The sequence below is a fragment of the Chiloscyllium plagiosum genome, chromosome 25 (assembly GCF_004010195.1).
Source record: "Chiloscyllium plagiosum isolate BGI_BamShark_2017 chromosome 25, ASM401019v2, whole genome shotgun sequence".
NCBI classification, from domain to species: domain Eukaryota; kingdom Metazoa; phylum Chordata; class Chondrichthyes; order Orectolobiformes; family Hemiscylliidae; genus Chiloscyllium; species Chiloscyllium plagiosum.
The window spans coordinates 14522113-14528112 of record NC_057734.1 but is presented as its reverse complement, the minus strand read 5'-3'; the positions used below and the strand labels follow the sequence as shown (position 1 = coordinate 14528112).

Below are 6000 nucleotides of genomic sequence, written 5' to 3'. Positions count from 1 at the left end.
AAAAAAATGGTTAAGACTAAAATTGGGCCCTTGAAGACAGAAACAGGGGAATATATTATGGGGAACAAAGAAATGGCAGAAGAGTTGAATTGGTGCTTCAGATCTGTGTTCACTGGGGAAGACACCAGCAATCTCCTAGAGGGTAACAGTGGCTGAAGGACCTGAACTGAAGGGAATTTATACTTGCCAGGAATTGGTGTTAGAGAGACTGTTAGGTCTGAAGGTTGATAAGTCCCCGGGGCCTGATGGTCTACATCCCAGGGTACTGAAGGAGGTGGCTCTAGAAATCTTGGTTGCGTTGGTGATTATTTTCCAGAGTTCGATAGATTCAGGATCAGTTCCTGCGGAAAGGGGGGTTGCCTAATGTTGTACCACTTTTTTAAGATAGTAGGGAGGGAGAAAGCAGGAAATTATAGACCAGTTAGTCTGACCTCAGTGGTGGGAAAGATGCTGGAGTCAATTATAAAGGATGAAATTATGACACATCTGGATAGCAGTAACAGGATAGGTCAGAGTCAGCATGGATTTATGAAGGGGAAATCATGCTTGACTAATCTTCTGGAATTGTTTGAGGATGTAACTCTGAAGATGGACAAGGGAGATCCAGTGGATGTAGCGTACCTGGACTTTCAGAAAGCCTTTGATAAAGTCCCACATAGGAGGTTAGTGAGCAAAATTAGGGCGCATGGTTATGGGGGGCAAAATACTGACTTGGATTGAAAATTGGATGGCTGATAGGAAACAAAGAGTAGTGATAAATGGCTCCCTTTTGGAATGGCAGGCGGTGACCAGTGGGGTACCGCAGGGATCAGTGCTGGGACCACAGCTTTTTACAATTTACATTAATGATATAGAAGGTGGAATTAATAGTAACATTAGCAAATTTGCTGATGACACAAAGCTGGGTGGCAGGGTGAAATGTGAGGAGGATGTTAGGAGATTACAGGGTGACCTGGACAGGTTAGGTGAGTGGTCAGATGCATGGCAGATGCAGTTTAATGTGGATAAATGTATGGTTATCCACTTTGGTGGCAAGAACAGGAAGGCAGATTACTACCTAAATGGAGTCAAGTTAGGTAAAGGGGCAGTACAAAGAGATCTGGGTGTTCTTGTACACCAGTCAATGAAGGCAAGCATACAGGTACAGCAGGTAGTGAAGAAGGCTAATAGCATGCTGACCTTCATTGAAAGATTGGAGTGACTGGGCTTGTATACCCTTGAGTTTAGAAGAATGAGAGGGGATCTGATTGAGACGTATAAGATTATTAAAGGATTGGACACTCTGGAGGCAGGAAACATATTTCCGCTGATGGGTGAGTCCCGAACCAGAGGACACAGCTTAAAAATAAGGGGTAGGCCATTTAGGACAGAGATGAGGAGAAACTTCTTCACCCAGAGAGTGGTGGGTGTGTGAAATGCTCTGTCCCAGAAGGCAGTGGAGGCCCAATCTCTGGATTCGTTTAAGAAAGAGTTGGATAGAGCTGTCAAGGATAGTGGAATCAAGGGTTATGGAGATAAGGCAGGAACAGGATACTGATTGAGGATGATCAGCCATGATCATAATGAATGGTGGTGCAGGCTCGAAGGGCAGAATGGCCTACTCCTGCACCTATTGTCTATAGACTGTAGGGAACTAGATGGTGACATCTTGCAAAATGTCCAGATGTCCAAAATGTCCAATCATAGCAAGTGATACATCTCCATTGAGTTTACATTGTGTTCCTGTACAATTGCATTTGGAGTAATCCTAGCAGCGACTAAGGCCCCTCATCTATTTTACATCAAATGCTCCCTTGGTGATATCTGAAATGGTGTCTGATTCCACATGTACACTGACAACTTCTATCACTCTTTGGCTTGCTCCATTTCCTCTGATTAGTTACACTGTTTATCCAACATTGCAAAAGCAGAAATTTCTTCCAGTTGAATATTTGAAAGACTTTGTCATTGTCTTCAGTCCCTGCCACAAACATTACTTCTTAACCTCTTTTTGACACTGACCATAATGTGGCAGCTTCGCTGTCTGAGTTTACATTGTGATGAGGTTCTGATTCCATATTCTGCCCATACAGTGAATGCCTAGATCCATCTCCATGTGATTACAACTGCTGCTGCATAAGCCCATCAGTTAACCTCCTCATTCATACATTTGTTGCTAACCTGCCCAGCTGCCTCCCTAGCAGCCACCATAAAGTTTAATCTTTCTCTGGTATGTGGTCCTCTACAATATGTCAAGTCCTCTTCACTCCTCACCAATGAGCGTGCTGGGCTAGTTTTAATCTTAGCTCAGAATCTGGCAACTGTTCCATTTAAAGTTCTCATTCCTTTAGTTGTTCATGAGATACAGAGGGTCGAGGAGATCATTCAGTCCACTCAAGATTCTGGCACTCCTTCAACCCTGACCTGTTGAACATACTGATTTTTATCATTGGTGGTGGTGCCTTTCAGCTGCTTGAGTCATATACTCTGAAATTTTCTCCTTCAACTTGTCTGACTCTCTAGGTTTCATTTTATGCATCATTTACCAATTTTTTGTCATCCGTGGCTTGATATTAACTTTTTTGATCATGGATCCTGTGAAGTCCCTTGGAATGTTATAGTATGGTAAAAATGCTGAGAGTTGTTCCATAATTTAAATGTGTTGTAATTATGCATGCAGAAGGCTGTGGAGGCTAAGTCATTCTCTTTTTAAGACAAAGATACATAGGTTCTTGATAATTAAAAGCGTCAATGGTTATGGGGAGAAAACAGGAGAATGGAGTTGAGAAACACATCAAATGGCCTAATTCTGCCCCTATATCATACGGTCTTATGTTATCCCAAAACTTGTTAAGCTGGTAAATTATTATTTCTTTTAACCTTCACAGTTGACCAAAAACAACAAAAAAAAAATTGCTCGTCAAGAAATGGCCATGTACAATCTTACCCTCTTGTCTCAGGCTTATTTCTGTCAACCTCAGACTTAAGTCACAGTCTTTCCTATATACTTAAACAAAATCTCTGTTACATCCAAACATTGAAAATGGGAGTAGACTATTCAACCCTTTAATATCATTCTGCCATTCAATAAGGCTAATCTAATTATAACCTCCAATCCTCATTCCTACCTAACCCAATAACCTTTCAATTTCTTGCTTAGCAAGAATCTAGCTACCTCTACCTTAAAAACATTCATGGATACTCTCCTGAAAAGATGGAGAAGCAGAATTCCAAAGATCAACATCATCTGAGAGAAAAACGTTCACCTAATCTGTGTTTCAAGTGGTTAGCCCTTAATTTTTAAACAGTGACTGTAGTTCCAGATTCTCCCATAAAGGGAGACATTCTCTCTACATCCACTTTTTCAAGACCATCACAATCTTGTATATTTCAATTAGCAGCTCATTTCATACACGTACCACCCTCTGCGTGAAAATGTTGCCCCTCAGGTCTCTTTTATATCGTTCCCCTCTCACCCTAAACCTATGCCCTCTAGTTCTGGACTCCCCCGCCCCAGGGAAAAGACTTTGTCTATTTACTCTAACCATTCCCCTCATAATTTTGTAAACCTCTATAAGGTCACCCCTCAGCCTCCAATGCTGCAGGGAAAACAGCCCTAGCTTGTTCAGCCTCTTCCGATAACTCAAATTCTTCAACCCTGGCAACATCCTTGTAAATCTTTTCTGAACCTTTTCAAGTTTCACCACATTTTTCTGATAGGAAGGAGACCAGAATTGCACGCAATATTCAAACAGTGGCCTAATCAATATCCTGTACAGCCGCAACATGACCTCCCAACTCTTGTACTCAGTACTCTGACCAATAAAGGAAAGCATACCAAACATTATCTTCACTATCCTATCTATCTGCCACTCCACTTTCAAGGAGCTATGAACCTGCATTCCAAGGTCTCTTTGTTCAGCAACACTCCCTAAGACCTTACCATTAAGTACAAGTCCTGCTAAGATTTGCTTTCCCAAAATGCAGCACCTCGCATTTTTCTGAATTAAACTCCATCTGCCACTTCTCATCCCATTGGCCCATCTGGTCAAGATCCTGTTGTAATCTGAGGTAACCTCCTTCGCTGTCCACTACACCTCCAATTTTGGTGTCATCTGCAAACTTACTAACTATACCTCTTATGCTCGCATCCAAATCATTTATACAAATGACTAAAAGTAGAAGACCCAGCACTGATCCTTCTGGCACTCCACTGGTCACAGGCCTCCAGTCTGAAAAACAACCCTCCACTACCACCCTCTGTCTTCTATCTTTCAGCCAGTTCTGTATCCAAATGGCGAGCTCTCCCTATATTTCCGTGAGATCTAACCTTGCTAACCAGTTTCCCATGGTGAATCTTGTCGAATGCCTTACATGAAGTCCCTCAGGTCTACCCTCTACCCTCATCAATTCTCTTTGTTACTTCTTCAAAAAACTTAATCAAGTTTGTGAAACATGATTTCCCACGCACAAAGCCATGTTGACTCTCCCTAATCAGTCCTTGCCTTTCCAAATGCATGTACATCCTGTCCTTCAGGATTCTCTCCAACAATTTGCCCAACACCGACATCAGGCTCACTGGTCTATAATTCCCTGGCTTGTCCTTACCACCCTTCTTAAACAGTGGCACCACGTTAGCCAACCTCCAGTCTTCCGGCACCTCACCATTTGTATCAATGATACAAATATCTCAGCAAGAGGCCCAGCAATCACTTCTCTAGCTTCCCACAGAGTTCTAGGGTACACCTGATCAGGTCCTGGGGATTTATCCACTTTTATGCGTTTCAAGACATCCAGCACTCCCTCCTCTGTAATATGGACATTGTTCAAGATGTCACCATCTATTTCCCTACATTCTATATCTTCCAAATTCTTTTCTGCAATAAATGCTACTGCAAAATACTCGTTTAGTAGCTCCCCCATTTTCTGCGGCTGCACACAAAGGCCGCCTTGCTGATCTTTGAGGGGCTCAATTCTCTCTAGTTACCTTTTTGTCCTTAATATATTTATAAAAAACCTTTGGATTCTCCTTCATTCTATTTGCCAAAGCTATCCCATGTCCCCTTTTTGGCCTCCTGATTTCCCTCTAAAGTATACTCCTACTGCCTTTACACTGTTCTAAGGATTCACTCGATCTCTCCTGTCTATACCTAACATATGCTTCCTTCTTTTTCTTAACCAAACCCTCAACTTCTTTAGTCATCCAGCATTCCTATACCTACCAGCCTTTCCTTTCACCCTAACAGGAATATACTTTCTCTGGATTCTCGTTTCATTTTCATTTTCCAACCGTCCCTTTACCTGTGAATATTTGCCCCCAATCAGCTTTTGAGAGTTCTTGTCTAATACCGTCTTTAATTGGCCTTTCTCCAGTTTAGAACTTCATCTTTTAGATGTGGTCTATCCTTTTCCATCACTATTTTAAAACTAATGGAATATGATCACTGGCCCCAAAGTGCTCCCCCACTGACATTTCAGTCACCTGCCCTGCCTTATTTCCCAAGAGTAGGTCAAGTTTTGCACCTTCTCTAGTAGGTACATCCACATACTGAATCAGAAAATTGTCTTGTACACACTTAACAAACTCCTCTCCATCTAAACCCTTAACCATATGGCAATTCCAATCTGTTTGGAAAGTTAAAATCCCCTTCCATAACCACCCTATTATTCTTACAGATAGCTGAGATCTCCTTACAAATTTGTTTCTCAATTTCCCTCTGACTATTAGAGGGTCTATGTTAATTTACATGAACTGCATATGTCAAGAAACCACTTGTATTAATAAAATTGGAATGGCTCCTAAAATATTGGCCAACAATTAATTTTAGGCAGGCTGGGTTTCTTGGTTAAATGGAGGAAATATTTTTAAACATCCTTTGCCTGGTAACGAACGTTAATATTAAAGTTATGTATTCCATATTCTTGACATAGTTCATAGTCACTTTTAAATTGTATTGTTGCAAGCAAGAAGTGGACAGTATTCCTGTTAAATCAGCATACTGTAGAGAGAGTTTGCATGTA

The 6000-nt window shown here is 41.5% G+C and overlaps 1 protein-coding gene across 1 annotated transcript in view; it reads left to right on the top strand.

Moving 5' to 3' along the window:
* LOC122562401 (probable E3 ubiquitin-protein ligase HECTD4) overlaps nt 1-6000 on the top strand; it is a 293168-nt gene that overhangs the window by 201561 nt on the left and 85607 nt on the right. The window lies entirely within an intron of this gene.